Source organism: Pectinophora gossypiella, chromosome 3 (genome assembly GCF_024362695.1).
Source record: "Pectinophora gossypiella chromosome 3, ilPecGoss1.1, whole genome shotgun sequence".
Taxonomy (NCBI): domain Eukaryota; kingdom Metazoa; phylum Arthropoda; class Insecta; order Lepidoptera; family Gelechiidae; genus Pectinophora; species Pectinophora gossypiella.
The window spans coordinates 19,531-31,722 of NC_065406.1; the positions used below are offsets into that span (position 1 = coordinate 19,531).

General features: G+C 41.6%; 1 long non-coding RNA gene across 2 annotated transcripts; it reads right to left on the reverse strand.

The window, feature by feature from the left end:
• Window positions 1–4,141: 4,141 nt before the first annotated feature.
• On the reverse strand, window positions 4,142–8,569 carry LOC126382047 (uncharacterized). 2 transcript variants are annotated; one of them, XR_007569020.1, is made up of 3 exons: window positions 8,329–8,569; window positions 7,784–7,884; window positions 4,142–5,814 (listed from the first exon to the last, which is right to left on the reverse strand). It is a non-coding gene; the product is annotated as an uncharacterized LOC126382047 (long non-coding RNA). The 2 variants fall into 2 exon arrangements; XR_007569019.1 differs by having other exon boundaries at window positions 7,973–8,569.
• Window positions 8,570–12,192: the final 3,623 nt, after the last annotated feature.

Consider the following 12,192-nt stretch of genomic DNA (forward strand, 5'->3'; position numbering starts at 1 on the left):
TACTACCATACCCCAAGTACTTACTACCATACCCCAAGTACTTACTACCATACCCCAAGTACTTACTACCATACCCCAAGTACTTGGTACCAAACCCCAAGTACTTACCACCATACCCCAAGTACTTGGTACCAAACCCCAAGTACTTACTACCATACCCCAAGTACTTGGTACCAAACCCCAAGTACTTACCACCATACCCCAAGTACTTACCACCATACCCCAAGTACTTACCACCATACCCCAAGTACTTACCACCATACCCCAAGTACTTACTACCATACCCCAAGTACTTACCACCATACCCCAAGTACTTACCACCATACCCCAAGTACTTACTACCATACCCCAAGTACTTACTACCATACCCCAAGTACTTACTACCATACCCCAAGTACTTACTACCATACCCCAAGTACTTACTACCATACCCCAAGTACTTACCACCATACCCCAAGTACTTACCACCATACCCCAAGTACTTACCACCATACCCCAAGTACTTACTACCATACCCCAAGTACTTACTACCATACCCCAAGTACTTACTATCATACCCCAAGTACTTACTACCATACCCCAAGTACTTACTACCATACCCCAAGTACTTGGTACCATACCCCAAGTACTTACTACCATACCCCAAGTACTTACTACCATACCCCAAGTACTTACCACCATACCCCAAGTACTTACCACCATACCCCAAGTACTTACCACCATACCCCAAGTATTTACTACCATACCCCAAGTACTTACTACCATACCCCAAGTACTTACCACCATACCCCAAGTACTTACCACCATACCCCAAGTACTTACCACCATACCCCAAGTATTTACGACCATACCCCAAGTACTTACTACCATACCCTAAGTACTTGGTACCAGACCCCAAGTACTTACCACCATACCCCAAGTACTTACTACCATACCCCAAGTACTTACTACCATACCCCAAGTACTTACTACCATACCCCAAGTACTTGGTACCAAACCCCAAGTACTTACTACCATACCCCAAGTACTTACTACCATACCCCAAGTACTTACTACCATACCCCAAGTACTTACTACCATACCCCAAGTACTTGGTACCAAACCCCAAGTACTTACTACCATACCCCAAGTACTTACTACCATACCCCAAGTACTTGGTACCAAACCCCAAGTACTTACCACCATACCCCAAGTACTTACCACCATACCCCAAGTACTTACCACCATACCCCAAGTACTTACTACCATACCCCAAGTACTTACTACCATACCCCAAGTACTTACTATCATACCCCAAGTACTTACTACCATACCCCAAGTACTTACTACCATACCCCAAGTACTTGGTACCAAACCCCAAGTACTTACCACCATACCCCAAGTACTTACCACCATACCCCAAGTACTTACCACCATACCCCAAGTACTTACCACCATACCCCAAGTACTTACCACCATACCCCAAGTATTTACTACCATACCCCAAGTACTTACTACCATACCCCAAGTACTTACTACCATACCCCAAGTACTTACCACCATACCCCAAGTACTTACCACCATACCCCAAGTATTTACTACCATACCCCAAGTACTTACTACCATACCCCAAGTACTTACTACCATACCCCAAGTACTTACTACCATACCCCAAGTACTTACCACCATACCCCAAGTACTTACTACCATACCCCAAGTACTTACCACCATACCCCAAGTACTTACCACCATACCCCAAGTACTTACCACCATACCCCAAGTACTTACCACCATACCCCAAGTATTTATGACCATACCCCAAGTACTTACTACCATACCCCAAGTACTTACTACCATACCCCAAGTACTTACCACCATACCCCAAGTACTTACCACCATACCCCAAGTACTTACCACCATACCCCAAGTACTTACCACCATACCCCAAGTACTTACCACCATACCCCAAGTACTTACCACCATACCCCAAGTACTTGGTACCAAACCCCAAGTACTTACTACCATACCCCAAGTACTTACTACCATACCCCAAGTACTTACTACCATACCCCAAGTACTTACCACCATACCCCAAGTACTTACCACCATACCCCAAGTACTTACCACCATACCCCAAGTACTTACCACCATACCCCAAGTACTTACCACCATACCCCAAGTACTTACCACCATACCCCAAGTACTTGGTACCAAACCCCAAGTACTTACTACCATACCCCAAGTACTTACTACCATACCCTAAGTACTTGGTACCAAACCCCAAGTACTTACCACCATACCCCAAGTACTTACTACCATACCCCAAGTACTTACCACCATACCCCAAGTACTTACTACCATACCCCAAGTACTTACTACCATACCCCAAGTACTTGGTACCAAACCCCAAGTACTTACCACCATACCCCAAGTACTTACCACCATACCCCAAGTACTTACCACCATACCCCAAGTACTTACCACCATACCCCAAGTACTTACCACCATACCCCAAGTACTTACCACCATACCCCAAGTATTTACTACCATACCCCAAGTACTTACTACCATACCCCAAGTACTTACTACCATACCCCAAGTACTTACTACCATACCCCAAGTACTTACTACCATACCCCAAGTACTTACTACCATACCCCAAGTACTTACTACCATACCCCAAGTACTTACTACCATACCCCAAGTACTTACTACCATACCCCAAGTACTTGGTACCAAACCCCAAGTACTTACCACCATACCCCAAGTACTTACCACCATACCCCAAGTACTTACCACCATACCCCAAGTACTTACCACCATACCCCAAGTACTTACTACCATACCCCAAGTACTTACTACCATACCCCAAGTACTTACCACCATACCCCAAGTACTTACTACCATACCCCAAGTACTTACTACCATACCCCAAGTACTTACTACCATACCCCAAGTACTTACTACCATACCCCAAGTACTTACTACCATACCCCAAGTACTTACTACCATACCCCAAGTACTTACTACCATACCCCAAGTACTTACTACCATACCCCAAGTACTTACTACCATACCCCAAGTACTTACTACCATACCCCAAGTACTTGGTACCAAACCCCAAGTACTTACCACCATACCCCAAGTACTTGGTACCAAACCCCAAGTACTTACTACCATACCCCAAGTACTTGGTACCAAACCCCAAGTACTTACCACCATACCCCAAGTACTTACCACCATACCCCAAGTACTTACCACCATACCCCAAGTACTTACCACCATACCCCAAGTATTTACTACCATACCCCAAGTACTTACTACCATACCCCAAGTACTTACTACCATACCCCAAGTACTTACTACCATACCCCAAGTACTTACCACCATACCCCAAGTACTTACTACCATACCCCAAGTACTTACCACCATACCCCAAGTACTTACCACCATACCCCAAGTACTTACCACCATACCCCAAGTACTTACCACCATACCCCAAGTATTTACGACCATACCCCAAGTACTTACTACCATACCCCAAGTACTTACCACCATACCCCAAGTACTTACCACCATACCCCAAGTACTTACCACCATACCCCAAGTACTTACCACCATACCCCAAGTACTTGGTACCAAACCCCAAGTACTTACTTCCATACCCCAAGTACTTACTACCATACCCTAAGTACTTGGTACCAAACCCCAAGTACTTACCACCATACCCCAAGTACTTACCACCATACCCCAAGTACTTACCACCATACCCCAAGTATTTACTACCATACCCCAAGTACTTACTACCATACCCCAAGTACTTACTACCATACCCCAAGTACTTACTACCATACCCCAAGTACTTACTACCATACCCCAAGTACTTACTACCATACCCCAAGTACTTACTACCATACCCCAAGTACTTGGTACCAAACCCCAAGTACTTACTACCATACCCCAAGTACTTACTACCATACCCCAAGTACTTGGTACCAAACCCCAAGTACTAGGTACCAAACCCCAAGTACTTGGTACCATACCCCAAGTACTTGGTAGCGTTGCTCGGGTTAATAATTAAACCGACACTTTAAGCGCGGGAAACTTCCGAAATTGGCGGTCGTTTTTTTTAGTGAAAATTTAATTTAATTGATTTCGTGTGGGTTCAGTGGAGTATTTCTGTATTATTTTATCTGTTAATTCATATTTATATATATTCTTCTAAAATACTTGCTGCTGTGTAGTGGTAAGTGAGTTTTTCTTTTTACTATGGGGGTTGATCCCCCCGACGACCCCGGTGGCGGCCGGGATCGTCATCGTGTCCCTCATGTAGGGATGGAAGTTATTGTTGACGATACTTCGTCAATGGATACGGAGGACGGGTGCTCCTCTCAAGTCAGAAAACGTGTAAGACCCTTGAGAAAGATTTGCAAACATTGCAACAAAAAGCGCAAAAGTAAAAATAGTAAAAACGTTTCGGGTGTAGACAAGTGCAATTGCAATTCTGACGAAGACAATTCTCTTTTATCAACAATACCTGATCCTCCACCTCCACCACCAACAGTCACAGTAACTAATCAGCAAACCCAGCAGCAACAGCAAGTTGGTAGGAAATATGTTTCTTCCGACCTAGCACCCTATGTGGTGCACATTCAAAAGGAGCAGTCTACTCCTGACGATCCTGTTTCACTGCATCCCATTCAGTTTGGTAGCGTTCTAAAGAAAAATATGATTAAAAACATAGTGAACGGTAGCTTGAAACGGATCGGCAGAAATAGACTATCCATGGCCTTTTCCACATATTCTGATGCTAACGCCTTTATTGAAAATCCTTGCCTTGCCAGCCATAGTTTGAGAGCTTTCATTCCAACCTTTATTATCACACGGATGGGTGTTGTCAGGGGTGTCCCTGCTGATTGGCCTGAGGATGAGATTTTGGATAATGTGAATGTCCCCATTGGTTGTGGGAAAGTTCTTAAAGCTAGGAGAATTAAAAGTAAAAAAATTATAAATGGGTCTCCAGAATTTACTAACACTGAAACAGTTGTTTTAACTTTCGATGGACAAGTACTACCAAAACGTGTGTTTATGTGCTATACTCCATTGACTGTCGACTTGTACATTTATCCAACCATTCAATGTTACAGCTGCTGCCGTTTTGGTCATACAAAGGCTCAATGCCGCTCCAAGCCTCGCTGTTATAAATGCGGGCAAGGTCACACTGCCGAATCTTGTTCAGTAGAACAAGAGGATGGATCATGTTGTCTTTGTTCTGGTTATCATTTTGCCACTAGTAAGGCTTGTCCTGAATTTTCCCGACAAAAAAATATCAAAGTGTCAATGGCTCAAAACTGCATCTCATATTTAGAGGCTTCCAAATTACACCCCGTTGTCTCCAAATCTTTTGCTGACGTTCTTAGAACTTCGCAACATAAACAATCTCAAGATGAGGCTGCTAACCCAGCAGCTCAATTGTCCCCATCTTCCAGCTCATATAAAAAAAACAGTTTTCCTTAAGCCTCGTGCTCCTCCTACGCCTTCGGCTGGGTATGACCGGGCTGCACATGCATCTCTAATAAAAGATTATGATATACCTCTATCTTCACCAAATGGTTCTGCTCTGAAAAATGATAACTCAGAAAATGATAAATCAAACCAACCCATAGCGAAATTAATTTTGTCTCTTATTGAGCTTTTGTTTAAATCCAGTTTAATTCCCACCAATTCTATACCGTCTCACGTTGCCCAACTAATTGAAAACACTGTGTCTATCAATCCCAATAATGGATCAGGTACTCCTACAGTGGAATTGTAGAAGTGCTGCTGATAAAAAACCTGAAATAATATTTTTGATTAATAAATATAATCCTTCAATAGTCTGTCTCTCAGAGACATGGCTTTTGCCTGAATATTCTTTTAGAATATCAGGTTTTAATATTCTTAGGAAGGACAGAGCTAGTGATGCGCATGGTGGTGTTGCCATCCTTATCAATAGTTCTGTTCCTTACAAACAAATATCTCTTCCTCCTGTAAATAATGGTGTTGAAGCCATTGCTATCTCTGTAAATAATGTGTGTATAGTTTCTGTATATATTGCTCATCCTACTTTAGCTTTGTATAGTGATCTCACTAATATATTAAAATGTATACCAAGCCCTTTTTTAGTACTAGGTGATTTTAATGGCCAGCACCCGGCATGGGGAGGTTCATCTAGACATATTTTTTATGGAGAAGAAATGTTGCGAATTTTAAATTCTCTCAATCTCTGTATTTTAAATGATGGTACTCCTACTCGGCGTACTGGCCCTGACGAGGGTCCTAGTGCTCCAGACCTCTCTATATGCACGCCTAATCTTGCTTCTATTCTTTCGTGGTCAGTTCACCCTTCTACTTGTGGAAGTGACCATCATCCCATAACTATTAAGTTTCCTTCGTTACATCCAATGATAGCTCCGAAACCTACTCCCCGTATGAAATATAGATTACCTAGTGATTGGTCTGCATTTAGTCAGCAAGTTGACAGTAAAGTTTCAAACCTCCCTTCTGTCTGTATGGGTAATGAGATGGCTTGCTCTGAGGCTCTTGTCAAAGTCATGATTGAGGTTGCAGATGCTTTATTCCCAATTAAAGTGGGCGGCTCCAGAAAAATCCCCTGTCCACCTTGGTGGGACAACGAGTGCACAGAGGCTATAAAAAGAAGGAGGGAAGCAGAAAGGGTTTATTCCTGTTTAATGACATCTGTGAACTATGAGCTTTACTGTCAAGTGGCACGGGATACTCGTAAATTTTTGAAAAAGAAGAAGTTTGAGGGATGGAGAAGATTCTGTAATAATATTTGTCCAGATGTTAATGTTTCTGTTGTTTGGCAAAGCGTTAGGAGATTCAGGATGGGTGTTAATCCACCATCTAGAGGCTCTTTATCTTCAGAGCTAGCTGAACAATTCCTAGATAGTCTAGCTCCTTCTTCAGTTCCTGAGTTACAAATTCAGTGCTTGCCAACTTCAATTTCTAATAATTTATCAGGATTAAATTCACCTTTTTCCATGTCTGAAATTAAAGGCATTTTAACAAGTTTAATTGACACGTCACCCGGTCAAGACGGTATACCCTATTCCTTTTTCTGTAACAGCAGTGATAAAACTTTAAATTACTTCTTAAATATTATAAATTCTATTATGTTGTCTGGCAACATTCCTCTCTCATGGAGGTCCCAGTTAGTAATACCTATCTTAAAACCAAAGAAACCTCCTTCTGACGCTTCTTCTTACCGACCTGTTGTTTTATCTTCTGTACTGGCCAAATTGGCAGAACATTTAGTCAAAAATAGGCTAGAATGGTATTTAGAAAGCAATAGATTGCTCTCTGAAAGTCAGTTCGGCTTCAGAAAGGGCAGAAGTACTTCTGATAGTTTGAGTCTGTTTATGACTGACATTAGACTGGCATTTTCAAAAAATGAAGCCATCCTCTCTGCTTTTTTAGACATTAAAGGTGCCTATGATAATGTTGTTATTTCTATTCTTCATAAGAAATTAAAATCATTAAATGTTCCGGAAATGCTCACTTCATTTATTATTAGAATGCTGTCAGAGAGATCTATAAGTGTTACACTAGATGGGTCCCAGATATCTAGAGTTGTTTGGCAGGGCTTACCTCAAGGCTCAGTGCTGAGCCCTTTACTATATAATGTATATACTTATGATTTAGAGGATTCCTTAAGTAACTCAGTTAACATTTTACAGTATGCAGATGATCTTTTATTGTATTGTTCAGGTAAATCTGTTTCTAATTTATGTAACACACTTACAACATCTCTTGGTATATTGAAGGGTTGGCTGAATGATAATGGCTTAGAATTATCCGTTTCCAAAAGCAATGTAGTGCTTTTTTCTCGTATGAGATCTCCCCCTGAAATTAATGTTTTTTATGATAATATCCCCATGCCTGTAAGTTTACAATGTAAATTTTTAGGAGTTATACTGGATTCCAAACTTACTGGTATCCCACATTGCAATTATATTGAGGCTAAATGTGAACGGAATCTTAATATTATTAAATGCCTCAGAGGTGTATGGTGGGGCGCTCATCCTACTTCTCTGAGAATCATTTATAATGCACTAATCAGGAGTGTGATTGATTATGGATCTTTTTTGCTGGAACCATGTAGTGCTGCTGCTTTGAATAAACTAGATAAAATACAATCGGTAGCTTTAAGGATTGTTCTGGGCGCAATGAAGACTAGCCCTATTAATGCAATGCAAGTCGAGTGTGTTGAACCCCCTTTACAACTGAGGCGGCAGTTTCTTTCAGATAGTTATTTATACCGTTGTTTACAACTAGGTGACCATCCACTTTTAACCAAGCTAAAAATCCTCTCTGAAGAAGTCAACTCCTCAAGTTACTGGACTCATAAATGCACTCCTTGTTTAATTAATAGTTATCAAAAATTACTGTCAATTGATACGCCAATTCATAACTCAATATGTTTCCCTCTTTACACCTCAAACTATGAAGCCCTTGTTTATAAACCTGATGTTCGTTTAAACTTGGGTATAACTAAACAAACTTTTGAGGCATCCAATGTTTTCAATTTCGTTCTTGGTATATATGTGGGTAGTCTATAAGTTATATCTTAACGCCGCTGCGACGGTAGTTCCCTTTGTCTAATAAAACAGTGTGCAACTAGCCCGTGAGTTTGCTTGTCGCCTGCGCGTCTCGCTCCCGATATTCACATACTTAACAGTGGCGACGAGCGTACCCGCGATAGTATAATGTCTTCGACAACAGCATCAGTGTCGTTTGGTGTGCTTTCCACGTTTGATCACCAGACACAAGACTGGGAAAGCTACAAATCCAGGATTTCCATGTGGTTCATAGCGAACGACGTGAACGACACGACCGACAAAGCCAAGGTCAAGCGACGGGCGATTTTGCTGAGCGCGTTATGCGAGCAAACACATAAGCTGGCTAGTAATCTAGCTCAACCTGCGAAGCTGGAAGAAGTGGAATATGACAAAATAATTAATATTTTAGACGAACATTTTATTCCGAAGAGGGTAGGCTTCTCGGAGAAACATCGTTTTTTTTCAGCGGTTCAGCAGATAGGGGAAACGCACACTCAATGGGGGGCACGTGTCAGGGGGTTGGCGACACACTGCGAGTTCAAGAGTCTCGAGGAGGCACTCGTGGACAGGTTCCTGATGGGCATGGTGGCAGGTCCCGAACGGGATAAGCTATATGCCCGAGAACAGAAAGGTCTCACTTTGGCGAAGGCTGTGGAGGTGGCTGAGAGCGTGCGCTGCGCGAGGAAGGCGGCGGCCGTGGGGAGCACCACCCCGGGCGCGGCAGAGGCACACGCTATCGCCGAGCAAGGTGTTTTTAGCATCGTAAAGAGTGAGAAGTGCGGTGTGTGCGGATATACCAATCACAAATCCGACAGGTGCAGGTTTAAAAATTACAAGTGCAAAAAATGCGGACGTAAGGGACATTTACGTAAAATGTGTGATCAAAAAGCGCAGGTGCAATACGTGACAGAGGGGTCGATGGATGAAGGAGATGATGTGTTCACAGGTTAGAGCGTACGGAGGTAGAAATAGAAAACAATTAAACGTGAAAGACAGTGTATGGGTGAAAAAATACACAAATAATAAAGGACAGTGTTGGATCGAAGGGATCATCACGAAGAAAACGGGAAGTGTGACTTACTCGGTGTATCTGCCAGAGCTACAATGCGAAGTAAATAAGCATGTGGATCACTTAAGGAAGAGAGTAGCGGGAGAAGTCACAGCGGGTAGCAACATTACAGAGAGTATATGTCCAAAGAGACCCCCGGTTAATCAACCGCCGTCGATAGTGTTGCCCGAAGACAGTGACAGTGATGTAGAAACAAGCGAGGAACCAGATCCGCCGGTGAACGACAGCCGGAGTCAAAGAGCCGAGAGCGCGGAATCTTTCGACAGTGTGGAGGGAGAAGAGGCAAGCGCAGAGAGCGATGGCATGCGTGATAACGCCCCACAGCCGGTACCAGTCGGCGAGCCAGCTGATGAACCCCCGATCCAACGACGTGCTTTAAGAAGTAGATTTAATGTGGACTTCAAACGTTATTTTTAGTATAGTGTTGTGATTAGTATCGAATAAAAGGGGAGGGATTGGTATATATGTGGGTAGTCTATAAGTTATATCTTAACGCCGCTGCGACGGTAGTTCCCTTTGTCTAATAAAACAGTGTGCAACTAGCCCGTGAGTTTGCTTGTCGCCTGCGCGTCTCGCTCCCGATATTCACATACTTAACAGTTCTAAACACGGAATTTGACAATAGCACTGACAGTTGGCATCATGTTTTTAGTGATGCGTCCAAACGATCCACAGATAATAAAGTAGGTGTTGGCATATATCACTCACAATACGATATAGTTCAAAAGATTAAATTACCTCCTGAGAGTTCTGTTTTTACTGGTGAAGTTTTTGGTCTGTATAAAGCGGTTGAGTATGTACTTTTAGCAAAACTTAAGAAAACTATAATCTTTTCAGACTCAATGAGCGCTCTACAATCTCTATCTAAATTTTTATTTAAAACAAAACTTATTAGTCCATTGATAATAGAAACCAGAAACATGATTGTTCAGTGTGCTGCAAAGGGATTTTCGATTATTTTTGCCTGGATTCCGGGACATAGGGGTATCCGTGGAAACGAACAGGCTGATAGGCTTGCTAATGACGCCATTGATTGTGGAGATATGGCTTACTATAAAATCTACCCTCATGACCTTCTTGCTCTACCCAGAGTGTATCTACGTGATTCGTGGAGGGAAGTGTGGTCTGTCAGTTCTCAAACAAAAGGAAAATATTTCGCATCTGTCCAACGTGAAATTCCTGCAAAACCCTGGTTCTCGCGGTTGCTGTTGGGCAAGACGGCATCGTGCATCCTGACTCGTATGAGATTAGGTCACGTTTGTACGTCTGCTCATCTAGCTAAATTTCATATAGTGGACAGTGCTTTATGTGAGTGTGGTGAGGTGGAGGATGTGGATCACATCTTCCTGAATTGTCCTAAATACGATAATGCTCAACTTTTTCAGGGACTTACACATTTACACATTCCTTTTCCTACTTCTATCCAGATCCTTTTATCTTCAAATAATCCTTCAGTCTATCGTTTATTAAGTATGTTTATTAATACTAATGATATTAAAATTTAACTTCCTCTTTTTATTATTATTTTATTATTATTCCTCTCCTGATCCTCACCTTTTCCAAATTCCATTCCTATCCGGTATATTTTATTATTGAAAAGTTTCCTCGTTTTTAACGACTGCACAGTAACAATATGAAATGCCACAATGATACCACGATAATTATTATAGAAGACTAAAATCACTCAAGATTTGTCATTGGCACATCGCTAGCCGCGGAAGCCAGAAGAAAAAAAAAAAAAAAAAAAACCGACACTTTCATCATATTGCAACGGATTCTAATCGTGTCTCGGGCTCTTAACCAGAGACTAAGACTTTTATGAGTTTATGGTTGTTTGTTCATGGTTGCATACAGAAACAGTAAAGTTGATAACAGTGATATTTTGTTGCACCGTAAATGCGGACAGAACGACATCCATGAGGGTGAACATTTGTGTGTGCTCTTGTTGCTATCCTTTGCCAGTAGGAATTATACGTTATATGACTCCCGGTTAGATCACTAACACTTGTTATATACAGGGTGTTAGTGACATCGTAAAAAAAAAAAAACAAAATATTCATTACTTTTCCGACAGAAAATTCCACTTGATATCGACTCAGAATCATGGTCCAAATAATCCCCCTCAGCATTCGGTACGATGTCACTAAAAACCTGTATAACAAACAATGGAGTACATCTTAACCGATTTCGATGAAACTTGATAGTCAAATGGGGTTGAAAAAATAAATTTAAAAAAGCGACATTAAAGCAATTCACCTAAAAAACCAATATTGCTGTTTGAGATTTGTTTTCATTGCCCACTTACTTTTATATGCGCAAATGTCATAATATTGTTTATTTAGATAAATTGCTTCGATGTGGCCTTTTACCCACGCACGACGGAACGGAGCCTACCTACCTACCTACCTACTTACTCCTGTGAATGACACATTTAATTTAGACTCATAATTTATATTATTAATTTTATTATTTTATATATTTAATTTAGACGGTTCTCTATTTTGACTCATAAAATTTTATGTA